The sequence below is a fragment of the Taudactylus pleione genome, unplaced genomic scaffold, assembly GCF_031769625.1.
Source record: "Taudactylus pleione unplaced genomic scaffold, aTauple2 ptg000086l, whole genome shotgun sequence".
Lineage (NCBI taxonomy): Eukaryota > Metazoa > Chordata > Amphibia > Anura > Myobatrachidae > Taudactylus > Taudactylus pleione.
In genome coordinates, this window is record NW_028284488.1 from 9,161,386 (window position 1) to 9,181,987 (window position 20,602).

Here is a 20,602-nt window from a genome sequence, read left to right on the forward strand (position 1 = left end):
CAGGGTGGGGGTCAGTATTATTCTTAAACCGCCCCCCTAAAAGTAAAGTCTAAATCCGCCACTGCTGTAGACGCAGTCCCCAGAAATGCCCAGCGAAATTGCATGTATCTGCATGTTTCTGTATGTATCTGCATGTATCTGCATGTATCTGTATGTATCTGCCTGTATCTGCATGTAATCGTGATATATTCTTTGTGCGGTAACCATCAGGATGCATGTACAGTACGGCTCGGAAGCATGCACAGAAGGAAACCATCAGCCGTTTGCACCCAATGGCGTCCCTGTGTCCACCTCTGATTCCCCCCCAGTGTGTGCTTGTATGTGTGTGATTATGGGGCCCATTTATCATTGTATATTTGCGGCTTAAAACGGGTGTTTTCGGGGGTTAAACGCAAATATTACGTTTCCCCCGGCAATGGTGGCCGCGCATGTACAGTCAGCGGGACTGAGCATGTGCAATGGCCCCGACAGCACTCCGGGCACATCGCAGAGGTGGGCTCCTTTCTGAGCCCTGTGCCTGCATGTGCAGGATGATACATCGCGGTGATATGACCGCATTTTACAATGCAATCATAGGCTGTAATGTCATGCCCAGATCGCAATGCAAATCCCATAATTCATAAATGGGACCCTATGTGTGTGTAGGCAAAAATAGCATCAGGATCAGAGGGACTACTGTCCACTCATTGATTTATTAAGGCAGCAATACTAATTCTGCAGCTACTGAGACTAATGGCTACGTGCATACCTCAGGTACCTCTATCAGATGGGTTAATTATTAGTGTGCTGCAGTGATTCTACGCCGTTAGAAATAAACTTGATCTGGGGAGATGGTTGGGAGTATTAAAACCCTTATGACATATTTCTGTGAAGCTCTGCTTGTATGCTTATCTGTTTATGCCTGTCTCAAATGATGACACTACTAGATAGTAAAAATGTCAATTATTTTTTAATCATTCCCATTTTATGAACAAATATTTAAAGTTTGCCTGTGGTGCATGCCACAGTGACATAGTTTGATATAACAATTTAGATACAAAATATTGCAATCCTAAACCATTCTTTCACATAACAGGTACAAAAAAAAGAAAAAAGAAAAACATATGCGTCTCCTTTTCCTGAGATCTTGCCTCTGTGATGGCAATAAAAATTTACAATTAGCCCAATCAGGCTGCAGATCCTAGATGTCACTGGTGAGTAAGAAGGAGGGGGAGGACTCTGGAGCCCAAGCCAGGCAGCTGGAAGTTGCAGCAAGCATTGGTAGTATCACTGTGCAAAAGAGCACATACATCCAGACACCACAGTCGCACACATACATACACAGTTCGGTGGCTGCAACACCCTTCCAGCAAACTTTACTGTACATGCAAAATAAAGGAGGCAGCTTGGTCCAGGAAGCTGAATGGGGATCTAGGAAGGTGTCAATGTAAGTGATAGGAACGAGCAGGGAGAGGCGCACCTTGTGCAGAGGTGGGAGCAGGACCTGTCCGCATCGGTGCAGTTGAGTATCCTCATCATTTTATCATTGCAGGGGATCTGATCAGGAGATCCCTGTGTATTTTGGGAAACCTGCGTTTATTGGCTGGATCTACAGTATCGCCCCTGTTGGAAGTAGGAGAGCAGAACGGATCTGTGTGGAAGAGGCAGAGCAGGGGAACGGAGACCAGGCGCTGCGAGCAGCCGCTGCACATGCTTTGAGAGTCGGATACAGCTCCTAAAGGGAGCCAGAGGATCCGGAGCCTCAGGGATCGGCTGCCTACATTGCGATCCGCAAAAAGGGTCATCTGTAACCGCCAAGGGCATTACCTAGTATCCCCTCCATTCATACAGTATATATATCCTGATACACCAAAGGTGTGCTCGTTGCTGCAAGGTTGCTGCGTACAGAAGAGGCACCTGCCTGCTGCTGCTGTTGGTGATCGCCGGGGATCTGGAGATTATATAGCGCTGTTTCCTGGGAGTATGAGGGGATTGTGATGCTGGGAAAGGAACCATCTGCAGTGTCAATGCGGCTGCACTGAGAGAAGGGGAGAACACGCTCATCTCCCAGGTAAGAGCTGGTGGGGATGCGCGGATGGACAAGGTTGGAAACACTAGTCACTATGCCGGCTAAGTACTATCCGGGGAGGGGGGGAGATACCTGCGCGTTACCCTGGCGACCCGGTGCACCTGGCTTGTTTCCCTGGGATCCTGGAGAGACCTCACTCCCCGTGTGCCCTGCTCCCAGCCTCTGATGCCTCGCTAGGCAGGCATGGCTTGCTGTAGTGGGAATTCATTGCTTTTCCTGACCACTGGAGTTACAGAAGCAGTATTGCGGTATTACAGGAGCCCCTATACCATGAGCACAGTGCTGTAACAAGCTTATCACCATCCTAAAAAGCAGGATTTATTAGTATTTCTGTATGACTGTAGCACTCACTGCGTACAAGTATGAACACAACTAAATGAAACAGTGCCTTTAATGTCCCCTAAAAAAATGCATGTCTGCACCCTATCCTGGAGCTACTGTACTGTAGTAGTCAGTGATAATTGCATAGAAAGTCAGTGAGATAACAATGTATAAGTATTGTAGGGGCCTATTCACTATCCCTTAATTGTTAAAAAAAAGTAGGTGAAAATTAACATTTACAAATTTGCCCATCATGTAGACCCATGAAAAGACACAGCTTACTGCAGTGTTATTACATTATAGACTAGCTGTAAGGACTGCATGTGAGTATGTGGTACTGTACACTGTGATCCTCATCCAAGGCTGTGAGCCCAGTGTGGTCCTCTATTATGCAGTGAGTATAGCTGCTGAGTCTACTACATTCACTGTGACTGTATGGAATCCCTGTATTGCCCTGCACATTGTTTGTGCTACTCTCTCCCCAGAGCAGGATAGAGTATTATTTACAGTTTATCTGACCTACTGTAGGTGTAATGATTTTACTTGGAACAGACTGAGGATGGATGTGTCTAGAATGGATGATCCTCCTCAGCAACACCATACATAGAGCATAGGGGAATACTGGTGTCTGGAATCACCCTTTCATATCAGATATATTGAATGGGCTGATTTACTGTAGAAAAATAAAACATACAGTAATTTCTGATCCCTCCCTGGTTCTTTTTTTGCAGGGCAAATGTGTAGACATATTTCCAGGGTAAGATATCTTCTACATAAGTAACATTTTGTCATATTTAGTAATACTTGTAATAGTAACACAGGTAAAAAATATTGGTGTTTCTGTGAATTTGGAAGGTGGAATTCCAGTGCATGCCCCTGACATAAGTGCATGCCCCTGACATAAGATATACCAGCCACATTATATGAGAGGAAAGTTTTATATTGTATTTCCATAGCGCTGGGAGAATCACATGTTCAGATTGTGATTAGAAATGTACTCTACACCTGGAAATACAAAGTGTCTGTACAGCTGTGCCTTAGCTACATGGATACAGTTGCACATAAACATGTGTACATGCTATTTTTGTTGGTAGAACACTGTCATAGAAAAGCATAGTAGAACTTAATTTTTTATGTATTTTATACTATAATTGATTGCATCATATATTTATTTGTTTGTATTTATTAATTTTGGACCGATTGTGAAAATGAGATGTATCTGTGTATGTATCTATATTAATTTGTGTGTGTTTGTGTGTGTATATATATATATATATCTATACATATACACACATAAAGGTGTGTGTGCACGCTAAGGGATTTGTCACTAGCTCCTGGTCATGTTATTTGAATGCCATGGGTGACTATATACTACCAGACCTGCAGTATATGTCTTCCAAAGCATGTATTATATGAGCCCATAGTTAAGACTTCTCCAGAGATGGCTTGTATAAATAGATTGGGGTGTACTTGTTAGTACAGGAGGGAGTATGGACTGTAATGCTATATTGGCTGCTGCTGCAGGATCTTCTGCCCATAGTACAATGCCAGGGAAATGCTGTAGATGGAAGCCTATAGTTCCTGTATTCTCTTTTACTGCGGCATGCTCATTGAGTATAGGCTGGTACAATGTGATGCTGTTTTTCAAACATCCCACAGATCTGTGACTGCTGCACTGGTGGTACAGAAAGCTTCACTTGCTTACAGCTTCATTAAATCCTTCTCTGTATTAAACCTACTAAGCCATGGTGAGCAGTGTGCGTTTTATCCCTCTATTTAGTGTCATACTATATCCTGCTTTATGCTGATTTTCTTATAGATTTCACTCATGAAAGATGATTGCAGTTTAAAGAGAAAATGTATAGAACATATTCACTTCCATTTATATTAGACATCACTGCCCCCTCTCTGTGTATCTTTATTCCTCTCATGCAGTCTGATGTAATAGATACACCAAACCTTCCCTATACCAAAGAGACAATAACACACTGACCAATAGGCAGAACTGAATTCTTTGTGGGTCACACTGGCAGCATTAGGGCATTACATGTGACTATGGGCATTTACCTGTATTTATTGGGGTTTTGGCAGCTTCCTCCTCACAATCTTTGGTTATTCCAGTCAACTGATGTCTCATAGCTAAGCATGGTTGCTGTGTTGAGAATACATCCCCTGTACAGATTAGTTCCATTTACACTTTAGTATGATGTGGATAAAGGCTTTAAGACTGTGCCAGGGACTCAGCAGTGTGTTTCTGCAGTGTACTCTTAAAGCCAATCACCTCTCAGCATTTAAGTTGAACCTGGAATAAATTATTCGAAGGATGTAATGTAAATCTTTAAGATTTGCTTGTTTGTCGGTAAGTGCTTGGCTAATAGATTGCCCCTGTCATTAATTGGAGAATAATGTGTATTCGTACCCTCAGACATGCTTCAGTAGCTCCCCAGCCTCACAATCTATATGATGTGCGATTAGTGGATATTACTGGCAAAGATAGCAAACCACATGTTCGAACCCTGAGCTAAGAAATCACTGTGCTTGGTGCTTCATGCAGCATTAGCCTAGATTAGTTATTAAATCAGTCCATCAGTTCTTAAAATGCAATTAATAAAAAGATGAGCAATAAATTAATTTTTACCTTTTGCACTTCCATTTTTGCTGTATAATTTTTATGTATGTTATTCTTCCTGATGATACTTCAGTGGCTTTCATTTTCAAATACTGTATCATGTAGTCAATCATCTACTTTTATTTTCATTACAGTGACACAAATAACATACCCAGAGCCACTATAAGTTATAGATAATAATTTGTGTCCCAATCAATAAATGTACTGTAGAAAAGAAATAACATATTATAGTAAGTGTAATTGTCCCAAAGACTTTATCATGTGTGTGCATACTGTAGTATTCTTACACATGGTGCTAGCAAACTAGGACCTTTATTGGATTTCCAATAACATAATCCAAATTGCATAGGTGCCATAATTTTGCCATATGCTTTAAGAAACATATACATTGGTGCAAGGTTAGGCCACATTTCTGTGTAAGTAGGTCTGATATAGTCACATTTTCTTCTACACATAAAGCAGAGTTTACGTTTTAATAGAGGCTCTTAATGTGCTGTGCCGCAGTTTAGCAGAGTCTGCATCTCTAGCATGTTGTTGAGAAAATGATCACTGTTACTGCAGTAAAATCTTTGCTACATGTTGGCTACAAAAGGGAAAGACAGAGCACTCACCCTTTCCCATAAACATTACAGTATAAGCCCTTGTCACATGTTTTGCATAAGAAACCATCAATGACATGCCAATGGATGCATAATTGTTCTACATAATCTTATTACTTCTCTATGGTGTCCAACAGTACTCATAGATATTGTATATTAGGACTAAAGTATATAGTTGTTCTGGTATTCCTCGATAGCTTTAGCAGTATGTAATGGGCTTCATATATATTATTCAAACACTCTGTGTTCCAGTAATACATACAGTATACCAAATGTAATATACAGATGTACATTATTTGTATATAATACTTTAAGTTATACTGTGTTCATTTTTAGTGAAAGATACATTTTAAAGTACGGATGGTAATCCCCAGTCTATTCTAATAAACTTCTCAGGAAAGTCAGTTGAAGAAGGGCCCTGGCTTTTTGATAGTTATTTGATCTTTACAGTAATGTTTATACTTAGTATCAATTTTAATGTCTGTAAGTATATAAGTTATACAATCTTTATCATACCTGGATGTTCTCAATCGAACATGCCATCTAAATTACATACACAAAAAGCTTGTTTAGTATGTTAAGGAGCCAGCGCAGGAATCAAATTAAGATGTTATGCTTTGCATGAGAAATTTGTATCTTAAGTTTTAATCTGAAGGATTTCCAATAAATGAAACTTTAATGGAGATCTGTGAGGAGAATACTTAAATATATATTTCTCATGCTGCAGAAAGCGTTGCTGAATAATGCAGTTGAACTTGTTATAAGTCACATTATTTCACCTCACCAAAAGGGATGGGTACAATGGGGATTAGTGTACCTCCAGCTGTAAAATACTAAGCTATAGAGGAGTTCCATGACCATAAAGAGCTAAGAGTTTGTAGGCTGATTGCCTTCTATTACCCTCTTCATCTTATAGCAGAGTTTGTCATTCCTAACAATATATAAGTTTAGGTCTTAATAAGACTAATTGTATGATTTGCTCATATCTGGTCGTACTTTACTAATACTGGTGTTTGCGCTTTTGTTAGACGCTCAGAATGAGTGATTTACACTAAGGATATCACTATTCTTCGAATGAAATTGGTGACTTTGCTGCACTCCAATGTAAGTGATGGCTTTGCTATTTATCAAATGTAAGGACATATTTTGCAGTAGTTTTTACTTATATCAATGTAATATTTTAATGGAATGGTACATCCAACAAGTGAAGTGGTGCTACTATGTGACGCACACTCTCAATAGCTACTATGAATATAATACACATTTAAAGGGAATGTCCTTATATTTCTTGGGTTAACATTGCAATAAATAAAATTCAAATGTTGATACATAACACTTCATGTTCATTGCATTAACTGGTGCAATACAATTGGCCTTATCTGTATGTCTGCTGATCGGGTCATAAGGTCATTAAACAGGATAATGGAAAGTCTGCCTTGTAAATGTTTATTGCATTCTAATGCAGTGTTTTACATTAGCATTGGATCCTTGTAGGCAATCCTTTTCTATAATGAGCATACCTTTAGGTTTTTAAAGTGACGGTTTATTGAGATAAAGGAGTTGGAGGCAGTTTCTAAACAAAATATATGGTCCTGGATTTACATTTATGGTCATGATCATTATTAACAATATCTGTAGTAGAATTAACTTCTGCAGGTTATCCTTAGTCATTAGTCACACTTTTGGTCCAAGGATTCATACTCTGACCTTTATACAGTATTTGGAAAGCATTTTGCATGATAAAATACTAAAACATACTTGGATGTCAAAGGTTGTAATAAACATGGGCCGTCATATGGCAATAGGAGGGATTTATTTAAAAAATATTTTTTATTTCGCCTTTGAGTAATACAGTGCAAGATACAAAAAAGTATTCAGTAAAGACAGCGTTATAGTCATTGCATAAATCATTGTGATAAAATGCATATCAGTTTACTGAAGTTTATATCTGTACTGAGTATAGTGTCTCTTCTGATGACTGCAGATTATCTGCAGATGATTGCAGATACTGTGATTTTATATCATATAGAAGAAGTGCAATAAAGCTAACATAATAACATTAATATACAATTGTTGTTCACCCTGTCTCGATCAGTGATACTTACATGTAGTTTGGCTGTAAATGTAGAGCCTATGTTAGTGGAGGTATATATGGAATTTTCACAGGGGTCTTTATGTATAGGAGAGGTTAGATATTGATAGAGGGTCGGTCTGTAGTATTTGGTAGGACTACCAAAATGTGTGCTGGAAGATTTTCTAATTTCTTGCTTGATGGGAGAGATAGTATAAATTTACCCCAACATTAAATAATCCTAGATGTTCTTTATTGTGTGCTATTGCAAGCCATTATAATTATAAATCCATTATAAATAGATGGAGTAGCCTGGAGATTGCCTTCTCTAACATTATGAGTTCTGTGAATCCATTGTTGGAAGATGGCTCTGCATCATACAGACATTTTGTATCCATTTTCAGAATACTTGGCTGACCTACAAAGTGGCGAAAAATACCTATTATAGAGTGCCCCTAAAATCTATAACTAATATTCTATGATCTAGTCAGTCTTGTCAAATGACCTAATGAATTTCCATTGTCAAAGAGTGGAATTCCGCAATTAAGGTCATACATTTCCGTCTGTAGTCTCTGAAGAGAGACCAATCAGATGAGAGTTATGTATGATATAAGATTTCATGCCTTCTCTTGTTAGCTACATGCTGGCAAATTTTTCAGGGTAAAGTGAAAGAGTTAAAAGGATGTCAAACACTTTTTATTCAGGGAGATACACTTCCCATTTCTTGATTGTTCTCCTTGAAGATTTATTTCTGGTTTCATTTTTGCATATATGGCAGACATGGAGGACCATTCTATATGAAAGTTGAATGCATCCCGCTGCCACAGCACATAATGATATTATTTCAGTATAAAATAAAAATATATTGAGATAAACAAAAGCAAAGATATATGGGTTATTGGCATATACCTGGTCTAGAGGATCATATTGCTTAGGGGGTTCCAAAGCAATTACTACCTCCAAGGACATTCACATTTTATTTCAATGGTGGGATATACCCTGGGACTTATCTTTCCAATTCAGCAGCAGTACAGATAATCCTGCCAATGTAAAACAGACCTACTCCCTTATATGAGCTCTCACGCTTTCGATTATCAGCTGACTATAAACACAGTACTCAGCTTAGAAAGTAATGATAAAGATCAAGCATCTTGAAGCTCCAGCACATTAGTTCCACAGGAGCGATCTGTGTGTGGCAAAATGGGGACTATTCATCAAATTGTTGATATATAATTTTTTTTGTTTTTCAAAATGTTTTTCATTGATACCAAAGCAAACAAAGAAATACAGTGTATTCAACAGATACAAGTGGTGATATGAAATTATAAACCACACCAGTACAGTACCCATGTAAGGAATGATAAAGTATAAAATGGCACCCCACCACCTTGTTGTTTTTTCTTTTTGTATACTCATTGCTGTCCTTAAAAATAGACAGAATAAATATTAAAAGGATAAAGAAGTGTATTACATTTATGAGCTTGCACTAAATTGAGACATCATATTGTAGTACTACAATGTGATATGTCTGTTATCAAAACTTGCTGCACATAGTGCTCACCCCCAAACGCCCCCCCCACCCCAAACACACGCCTTCTAAAAGTGGGTAGGAGGCTCTCTAGTTATGATCCTTAACTCATATCAAGATGTGGAAGGGAAGCATTTTTAGAACTGCACCAATTAATCTTCCATAGCCTGCTTTGCTTTCCGACCGTGGGGTCCAGCCCGGTCAGTCCATGTGAAATGTGAAACTGTACTTCAAACTATTAAAATGAGGAAATCGGTGGCTGTTGACACACCTGTAGCACATTTTCTGCACTTATGGCAAGTAAGAGTCTCCTGGCTTCCTTTGCAACTATTTGTCTCTGAGAATGAACTTCTAGGGGTATATTTACTAAAGTGAGAATTTTTAGAAATGGAGATGTTGCCCATAGCAACCAATCAGATTCTACTTATCATTTAACTAGCACCTTCTAGAAGATAATAGCTAGAATCTGATTGGTTGCTATGGGCAACATCTTCTAAAAACTCTCACTTTAGTAAATTTACCCCCTAGAATTGCCCATTCAGGCATAAAGGGGAGAACATTTGAAAGACTTTCCATTGTGTATCTCCAGAGTCAGAAACCCCTAATCAGGGGACAACCTCATAGATGGTGGAACAGATCTTCCTCAGCTTCATGGCATCTGTTACAGTTTTCATATACTTAAATATTGCTTTATGGTAATGCAGTATCTAGAATACATTACTACCATGCAAAAAAGATTAATTATTTAATTTGTTTCATGAAGAGTAAGTCCCCCTATGGTAAAACACATAACCATTACTAGTTCTATACAACATAACATGCTACAGGATTTACTGTACATGAACATTATCTTGATTTTTGTCTTATTTTTATTTTATTTTTATAACAAGGAATATATTTTCCCTTAGATGAAAAAACTTTCCCAATATTGCACTGAACTGCAATATTACTTTATGGAAGTTGTAGACATTGTACATTGTTGGTATTATTATTACTATTATGATATGTGTTGAATTCTGGGTGTGACAGCCATCGGCAGACGATTGTAGTATGATACAACAGTATTTACTATGTATCAGTTTTGACTAAAGGACTGCACAGACCACTGTGATCTGTACATGTTTTGTTTTAGTAATAATCTATAAAAGTATAAATTAAATGGTGTAGAGTCCCTCCCCAAATCATTAACCAGCCCTGAGCCTCTGAGCTATACTTGCCTACCTTTAGTTTCTCCTCTGGGAGGAGCCTGGAGAGGAGTCGCAGCTAACATTAGTATTTTAGTTTCATCCCCTCGCTACGGACACGTGATATCTCCCTATCCTGCACACTTCACTAGGAAGTGGGCGGGATGTGTGAGACATGGCAACTCTTACGGTGGTGCAGATGACTACCACACAGCGTGTGGTCCCCCCTATTTTCCAATAATAAGCACTAAACTGAACCGGCCGGGGCAGTTTACGCTATAGCAGGGGGACACACAATGACGGGTCCCCCTGTGATAACGACAATCAGCCCTCGACTGGTCAGCCCAGGGCTGGAATCCCTAGGAAAGTTGGGAAACCACCAAAAATGGGGTCCCCACAATCCAAGGACAACCAGCCCAGGGCTCTTCTCCGCAACCTCCTGGGTTTTGGGGCTTTAATAAAAATTATGACTGTGCAGATTATAGTGGTCTGTGCAGTGCTTCATATAAACTCGCCTGGTTCTAAATCTGCTACACAGTAAATTTAGAGTTTCTGTTCTACTAATTAAAAAAATATATACTGAGCTGATGTTTTGTGTTCATTTTCAGCAGATTCCCGTTGGATTTGGCTTTAGTAAATCAGCAGATTGTAATTCCAACGCTTATGAAATCTACCCCCTGGTATTCTTTACAAGTTGTCAAAAAGTTACAAATAATTACCATTTGTGGTGATCACTTCTCTCTTTTTTGTACTAGACAAATCAAGGAATTACAGACTATGGACATGATTCTGAATTGCACACTATGCACACAGCAGCTGCGTCTTTGGATGCGCTTGCTGTGTTCACATATGCTAATTCTGCCGGGGCGTATTTGAAAGAAAAAAAATGCTCCCAGCATCTCAGATCCAGTGCCAATCGGATCAACATTGCAATGTTTACAGCATAAGCCTAAGCTTACTCAGAATGGCCGCCTCAACTGCACTCCCAAAAGATGCCCCTGCTTTCGTGAACGTTGCCCAGTGCCGCCCCTCCCCCCCAAATGGGGCACTGTGAGCGATTTCGCAGTACCCGTTCTGCACATGTGCAGAAGGACAGGTCTTGCGCATGCGCAGTCTCTTGCCTTCAGAGATGTATGGAAAACCATTGGGTTTGCGTACATCTCTGAATTAGGCCCTATACTCGATGAATTTATTTTTCAGGGTTTTACACACTGTTTGAATAAATGCTATACAGTATAGTCCAGGTCACTCACTCCATCCTACTTGGTACCAGAGTTTCTGTGTTCTTCTAATACTACATATGTGGTATGTTTAAAAATCTTTGAACATATTCATACAGTATTTAGCTCATAATTATTGTGTTGACAACTGACCAGATATAATGAGGGGTCATAAACATTCTTTCCGGTGTTTAATTCCTTCAATGAACAAGTATTTTTCTTCATTTCATGAAGAAGTCTGTTTTTAGTAAATCATATTTTTTGCCATAATTACCTTGAACTACTTAATACTGAGTGCGATCATAAATTACAGTATAAAGGTTTATTGATTTTATATGTACTATTTAGTATATACAGTATGTAATGTACATAAGTGTACACCTATAGAACTCCATTTATGCTTTGTTTAAACCTGTTACTTTTCTGTGAAATTCCCAAAGGCTTTTAAAATGGCAGTTTTATTAAAGTCAAAACCCTGCGTGCTCGTGTGGAGAATAAATAAACCAATAACGGGTTTTGCCTTCAATAAAATTGCTATTTTAAAGCCATTGAAAAAAAATCACAGAAAATCTGCGAGTTTAAAAAACCACTGATCAACAAATCAGACCTATAATATACTGTAATAAGTGCAATAATTATTGAAGCATTGTTAAAAACATTTTTTAGGGATCTCCTTGCTGAATAAACCACATGCATCAACATGTGTGCAGAGTATAGTAAAATGTAATAGCTTGGCAATGTACTGCAAGAATTCTCCATATCTAAGTATAAGTTAACCTCTAGGGATACTGGGCCTGATTCAGAGCCAGACGCTCTGAAAGAGCCCTCGCTCTGAATCAGGGCGTTTTTTTTTGGGGTGCAGCCTCCGGGCCACTCGCATAGCTGTGGGTGACCACCCACAGCTATTGCGAGCGGCCAGACCATCGGTTGAGACCATCGTGACCATCGGGGCTTGCAATGAGACCCTTGCGGTAGGGTCTCGTTCCCGCAAGCCCCAGTGAGCTTCTGGCTCTCAGTGGGGCTGCCCCCAAACGGCAGGCGTTCCGTCGGGAACGCCTCCGTTTGGCCAGCCACCCCCCGTGCCCACCTCCAAAACGGTGCGAGCTGTGGATCAAAATCGACAGCCGCCCCCTTTTGGTGCGAGACCCGAAGCAACGGAGCGCTCGTCGCTAGCCAGGTCTGGAGCCGGCTCCGGCGTGCGCATTCGCAGTGGCCAAACATCAACCCGCTCGCGACCGCATATCGCTCGCTTGCGGGTCTGAATCAGGCCCACTGTTACATTTTTCAATTGGTAATTATAGAATAATAATGCTCAAGTATCTAGGATATATTGTCATATTAAAGAAGGACTCCAACCAAAAATATAGTTTTGACTGTTTTTAAAGAAGTTCATATAGACACCAAATACATAGTTACTAGGATGCATGGCACCAGTCCCTAGAGGGTACCACTGAATCCACAGCAATGTGTACAGAAGACCACATTGATGAGGCAGCAGGGAAGGACAGTGATGCTCGCTCACCCCTGGCGCCTGTTTAGCTGTGCCTGGTGATGCCATGGATGTGTGGCATTGCTATGTGTGAGCCTGGCTGTGAGTGCTAGTGCGGGCAGAGGCTGAGCAGTCATACTGGGTCATACTGCAAGCAGCACAGTGGCGTGTCCATTGGAGCACGTGCTCCAAGCACAGACCGAGGTGGAGGGCACTGTCCGGACTGTGCCCTTGCCGTGCTCCTGTGTAGGATGTGCTGTGAGTGTTGGGGAGAGACCGGGGTATTGTTGCTGTGTGTGCGGAGGGTGATCTCTGATCTGTAGTCACTGCTTAGTTTTGCTGCTGCTTATTATCTTCCACAATTTTGTTAGTGCACAGTCATGTTCCCCAGAGTGTGCACCCCAAGTCCGCCATGTGCCCGCTCCACGGGCAGGGGAAGCAATAGGGGCTGCTGTCCTTTGCTGCTATTTTGGCTCTCACTTGTTGCTATGCTTACTTGGGTTGTGTATGTGTACATGTGTGTTACCCTCCTGTGTGCAGGAAGCACATGTCCTTAGTACACAGGGGGGCTTGGCTGAAGCTTTGGCTAGGGTGCAAAGAGAGCTTGCAGCGGCCCTGGGTACCTGATCTGAAGAGTTCCACCTTGGTGCTAAAATTCCCATGTCTATCATTTACATATATAATGTATACAAAATAAAAACTCATGTTGCAGGACTCTGGCAGTTGGATCAAATGCATGCTACATAGCAGTCATAGAAACAGAATTTTACAGCTGATAAGAACCACTTGGCCCATCTAGTCTGCCCCTTTTTTAACCTTATGGCAGTGGTTTCCAAACTGTGCACCGTGGCTCCCTGGGGTGCCTCGAGATACTTGCAGGGTGCCTCAGGTTGGTGTTCCAGCACCAAATCACATAATTTATGGTCAATGTTATGTAAATATGTGGACAAATAGAAGCGCAAACCTGTCCACCACATAATTGACCCTAAGGATGACAGGTAGCACAATTTATTTCACTTTACTACTTTTTTTTCTGAATTTCTCAATATCAAACTTTTGGCTTAGGGGTGCCGTGAAAACAATGCTGATACCCTACAGCGTCGTGGTTCAATAAAGTTTGGGAACTACTGCCTTATGGTAACCTCAAGCCTTATTTGATCCTTAGTTCTTTGTAAGGATATCCATATATATATATATATATATATATATATATCCCAAGCATGTTTAAATTGCTCTACAGTATTAGTCTCTACCACCTCTGATGGGCGGCTAATCAACTTATCCACTAACCTTTCTGTGAACTAATTTTCCTCAAATTTCCCTTGAACCTTCCTCCCTCCAGATTCAGTTCATGTCTTCGTGTTGTAGGACTTCTCTTCCTTTGAAGAATGTTTCCCTCTTGTACCTTATAAAAACCCTTTCTATCATGTCCCCCCACTCCGTTTACTGTTCCAGACTATACATATTAAGATCTTTTAGTCTTTCCTGGTAAGCTTTGTGATAGGCCATGCATCATTTTAGTTGTGCTTCTATGTACTGTCTCTAATGTATTAATATCCTTCTGGAGATATGACCACAAATGTATTTACAGTGAAATCATAAAAAATTTCAGCATGGATAAAACACCACAATGCCTATTTATCACAGGATGAAAAGCACTATGGCTGGCCAATTGTGTGTTATACAGTCTCCTCCCTCTCACTACCCCTGTGACCAAATAATTCTGGTTTGGAATGAGTGCTCCTTGAGTGGCTGGCCTATCACAGTTAAGGGTAATTACTATACTCCACAGTTCAAGGCCTACTTTCCGCTATTGGATGAAATTGGTCTGCAACCTAGAAGTACACGTTAGTGTGTGAACTGGATATGGCCCTATTGACTTCCTTGAAATATTGACAGGAAAGCTTCAATTAAATTCTGTTACACTGAAAAGTTGCTGGATACATACTGTGAATTAGTTGATGATGGTTACTTTAGTATATATGTTGATAGCCATTTATATGTTTTACTCATACTTGCCTACTTTTGGAAAGTAGTTTCAGGGAGATTCTAGATGGTATGAGTGTTCACACGCCATGCAGCTGAGGGGGCAGGTCATGTCCCGCCTAAAGGACATATCCAGCTCCACATATGGGTGTGTCTATTGCCGCTTATTGGGGAGTACTGCAGTGGCAGGTGAATACTAAATCACTAAGTGTAACATGCTGCCAGAGGGGGTTTGTGTATGGGTGGCATAAGTATATGTGCAGTCACAAAATATTGCTAATTTAAGTGATCATAGACTTAAACCAAAATGAGTCCTATTACAAAGTGTTTTTATAATCCCCAGTTTGGTACACACTCAGTACCACCATACACACACAGGGGTCAGTGCCAGTCTATACATACACACACAGGTTAGTACCACCCTACACACACACAGAGATCAGTGTCAGAGTTACCCCGTGCATGGGGAGAGGGGGAGGGATCCGCCGCTGCTGCCATGGTCACTGCCCCTGTAGAAAGACACTGTGGTGTGTGGTCTCCATGCATGCACTGTGGTTGACCACTCACAGGCTCTGCTGGGCTGGGCGGCCGACGCTGCCCACGAACCCGCAGTGCTTGGACAGATTATTTTGTATGCTCGCACCAAACTCCGCCCCCATCGTGGCCGGGCTTGCGCATAAGCAGTCTGGATTTCAGATGGGGCTGAGGATTCCAGGGGATTGGTAGGGCTTTGTGGGGCAGCGGGAGTCTGATTGGTGGAACAGGAGCCTTCCGCAGGATACGGGATGCGGGAGTGTTGGCAAGTATGGTTTTACTATGGTTTACAGCATTGCAAATATTTCATAATTTGCATGTCAAAAAGAGCAACTCAGTATTATGTGCTGCCTAGAGTCAGAGAGCTCTCTTTAATGGGCTCATTACAAAACAATGGATGGAAGTGTATTCAACAGAGTAATATTTCCAACAGCCGCTTTCAGCCAATTTATTCAGAATCAGAAGATGGAAAACTCTCTTTATTAGGCTGCTTCATTTAAATGCCTTTTGTTGGAACATTTTAAGATAATCATTAAGCTGTACTTTTTTAACCCCATCATGACCAGAGATAGTTTGCACCATAATGACCAGAAACATTTTCGCATTTTCATTCTGTGCTGACTTTGTTGAGATGAGCTTTTATCTACAAAATCTAACTAAACACATTTTATGTTGATGTATTTTTTTTCAGGTGAAGTAGGCCTTTTATTTGGAGCATAGTGGAAAAAATATATTATTATTTTAGGTGTATTAGGGTGTTCATTACTGTTTTTTGTTAGAGTTAGGGAGTCTCCCTAACTATCAAGACCCCCGACAGCAAAACAATTTTGACAGATTTTGCCGACTAAAGCTTCCCCATGGCAAGAGAAACCTATTTATAAAGGATCTTAACATTATCACCCAAAAAAATATTTATATAAAGCATTTTTTTACTAATAAAATGTACAGCTTAATTAATATTTCATATTTAAATTATTTTTTTTACATTTTCTTATTCTTGTTAATTTTTTTTTTTGGAGGGTGGGGGCGAAAGTGGAAATGGAAGCCAAAGTCAGGGCTTCCAGTTTTACTGTGCATGGGTGAACCTGCAAAGCTAGAAATCCAGTATAGCCAGAGTGCTCCCATGACATTTTTTTTGTGATAACTGGCTTTCTATCACAATTATAAGTGGTGATAGTAAATCATTGTTATGGTAGTATGTTGATGAAGTCAAAATTGGGCACAATCAGACAACCAAGGGAAAAAACACTTTTAATGCATTCTTCACGTAGTTAATTTTACCCAATCAGCATAGCTTTCACACGTAACCCCAGAGTGTTATTGCCTTTATATTCTGAATATGAGAATACTAGATATAAATATATACTTTTTGCAAGGTTTTAGATAGTTATAAGGCCTGGAAGGACAGTCCCGATATTTAAGGACTATCCCGATTGCCAGGATTTTTTCCTGATTCAGTTACAATTGGGAGGCATGTTGATGATGGTGGTTCCTCCCCAAAACCACCATCTGTTGATGGTGGTTTTGGGGAGGAAAGGGGTCCGGCCAGGCATGCCCACTGAGACATGGCCTTACTACCTGATGGGATGCAGCCATGCTACCTTTTGGCCATGTCCCTCTTTTGAGTTTATAAATGTGTAGGGATATACAATAGTATGATTTCTTTCTCACTAACCTATATTAATAAATAACCCAAAACTAACCTAAAAGGTAACCCAGCAACTAATAAATCCCCAAGATAGATAATGGGTAAAAAATTATATATATATTTTGTTTTATTCTGTAATCATGCACTACTCCAATAGTCAAAGTCTCTGTAAGGATAGAAAGGAGCAACATGGTAATTAAACTTTATATCCATAAGCATCGGGTGATGGGGCGAGGATTGTATAGGTGTGTAACTAGCTTTAATCATAAATATGTACACACTATACCCATGTCACTGTAAATGTTATTACATTGAACTGTAGCTGGTAATTGCCTGTTTAGATGTTTAGAAAAAAAATTATAGATTTGAGTAATGTCTCCAATAATGAATTGCAGTAGTTCCAGGGATACTTAATAGGAAGCAGTTAGATTCTTTCTATCTTTCTAAGTTCAGTTGTCTTCTTGCTACATGATGTAGTATGTAGGATAAGTGTGAGCAAAAGAGACTGAAGATTAATATCTGTAAAACGAATAGTCGGATATCCAACTCCCTCTTATACCAAGATACTACAGCAAAAAATATATCTGCTTATTCCAGTATACCTCAATTACACTTACTAAAGATATTTCTCTATATATATATATTTCACAACCTAATTTATTATATTTCCCACTGCTAAAATAATCTAATAAGCACGCAACGAGATGTTTTGTTGCAGGAGGGACTAACGGCCTCCCACCAGCTGGCTAAGCCTGTTGGTTAACATCAAAGGATACAGAGCTGTGAGCGCACATTGGTCATTTAAAATATCCTATTTATTCTATTATATGGAGCTTTAAATCTGAAATCCGCAGCTTAGGAATATAAATTTTGTAGCAGCTGTTTCCTTTTCAAAAAGTTTGCATATGAGAATTATTACATTAGTAGATAAAATAGTTCTTTGCATTACATGGTTATATATTAACCTTTTATCATTAATTAGAGAACCTTTCAAAATATGCTTAAACTTATGTACCTTGTGTTTTCTCTTCTTTTTATATGAATTTATTTTATTAAGACCTCCAGGATGAATAAGGCAATGAGTTCTTTATAATAACATGCATTGAACTACTACGTTTCTCATCAAATAAAAATGGAGGTTTAAAATCAGTATGATTTCCTCTTCTACTTTTGCACCTTTTAATTATTTTGTATTGAGTACCAGCTTATTAAGTATATCTTCTTAAGCAATTATCTTGTCTGATCAGAAGAGGTAAAATGAAAAACCTTGCACAGCAGTAGAGCAGATGTTTCCAGAGAAGAATGCTTAGATCAGTGGTTCCCAAACTTTTTTGAATCACGGCTCCCTAGAGTATCCACATTTTTTCCACAACACCCCTGGGCCAAATTTTTTTTTGTGAGAAATGCAGCAAAAATTAAATTTAGTAAATTGTGCTTATATGTCACCCTTAGGTTCAGTTATTTGGTGGTTGACAGGGCTGCGCTTCTTTTTGTCCACATACTGTATTTTTTGATTGCCAGTCATTAGCACTGGTTTTGCCTATCACACTAGCTAAAAATAATTTTATTTGGTACTGTACCACCAACCCAAGGCACCCCTGCAAGTGCCCTGAGGCACCCCAGAGTGCCACGGCACACAGTTTGGGAACCACTAGCTCAGAGTATACTGGTCATTTAACTTTTAGGTGTGAATCGGGTGAATCACTTGCAAGGTCCATCTGTATGTCCATAATCACCTAAGGAACAGACTACACCCACTTACATAGAGTTTGGAAGTGAACCACAGTAGTAGGTTTAACAGAATTGGATAAGAAAAAAACAGACGTGGTTAAAGGGGTATTTTCAGTAATATGTGCCTCCCAACAATTTGAATGATGTTTTGGATCTGTGTTTTGCTACCTGGTGCCACTTTAATGGAGGACATAACAGCGGCTACACTGAAGTGACAATTTTAGGGGGCCATCACACTGGTGCCGTCAAGCCTCATCCAGTAAGCAATGAATGTCAAGGGCATGATGACATAATTCACATCATCTCTCAATCCAGGAGAACTGCCTGGGTCTAGCAGGACTCCCCCTAGTTTGTGAGTCTCCTGTTACTTCAGGGATAGTAGGCAACTATAACACATCTATGACAATAGGACAATGTAGGAAATGGAGTTTAAGAATGCTGCATGAAGCATATTTCCCAACACTTACAACTAGCTGGGATACCCGGAGTTGCCCGGGTTGAAGACTGGACCCTAAAGTACACCTACAGCCTTTATTTGTTTACATTGTCCTCACCTATAACCCCATTCCATTGATCCTGAAAAGGACCCCACTGTTTGCTAACTTTCATGCAAAAAGTGGCGTAACTACCGTGGGTGCAAGGGGTGCGACTGCTATGGTGCACGAGCTGCCTCTGTTGTCCTACACTCCCCCTGCACCCAGTCATGCACACAAGGTGGGCCCGGTCCAGTCAGGGCCGTCGGGGGGGGGGCCCAAGTGTCAGCGATGTTGATTTGGTGCCGACCCACCAGCTGATTACAGCTGGTGCACTGGCAGGCTGTCATGGAGAGACAGCACGGCAATCGGAGTTCACGGACCGGTGCCAGACTCAAATGGCACTGGTGCTGTCTGTCCATGTCTGCTGCTGCCTGCCGGTGCACCAGCTGTAATTAGCTGGCGGCCCGGGTGCAATTCCTCACCTGCTGGCTGCTGATGGCACACAGGGGGAGGTAAGAGGCTGCTGGTGGGAGATGGGGAGGTGAGTTGCTGAGGGGGTCATAATGTGTAATGGGTATTACTATTGTGTGGAACAATGTGTGACATGGGGCACTACTACTATGTGGCATAATCTATAAATGGCATTAATATGTAAGGGGCATCACTGTGTAGTATAAGGGGCATTGCTGTGTGGCATTATGTATAAGGGGCAGTACTACTGCATGGAATAATGTGTATAAGGGGTACTACTGTGTGGCATAACCTGAATGTGCTTTGTGTGGCATAACATGAATGGGCTCTGTATGGGGGCAAATGTATGTGTTATTTTTCCTCTGTGGGGGCCCCTATTAAGGTCTTGCTATGTGGCCCACAAAGTTCTAGTCACGACCTTGCATGCAAACACAGAGTGCCTGGATTTAATATGAACTTGCATGAGTCATCAAGTTTGCTCAGACTGAGGTTAAAAGGATACTTTTGTAGCTTTCTCACAGGTTTTTGGCTGACTGCCAATTTACACTGGAGCCAGCCTCGGAACCTGTGTAATTTAAGAGTTTCCACACTTTTAGGGTTTGTGTGAGAATGTGTGGCCCTGACGAAGTTCAAACCTTGGGAAAAAA

At 40.5% G+C, this 20,602-nt stretch overlaps 1 protein-coding gene across 1 annotated transcript in view; it reads left to right on the forward strand.

Annotated features, from left to right (window-relative positions):
* Positions 1–1,900: 1,900 nt before the first annotated feature.
* PLXNA4 (plexin A4) overlaps positions 1,901–20,602 on the forward strand; it is a 774,189-nt gene continuing 755,487 nt past the window's right edge. Inside the window, exon 1 of the mRNA XM_088468696.1 lies at positions 1,901–2,050. The gene's annotated coding sequence lies outside the window, so the exon portion shown is untranslated. The remainder of the gene's footprint in view (positions 2,051–20,602) is intronic.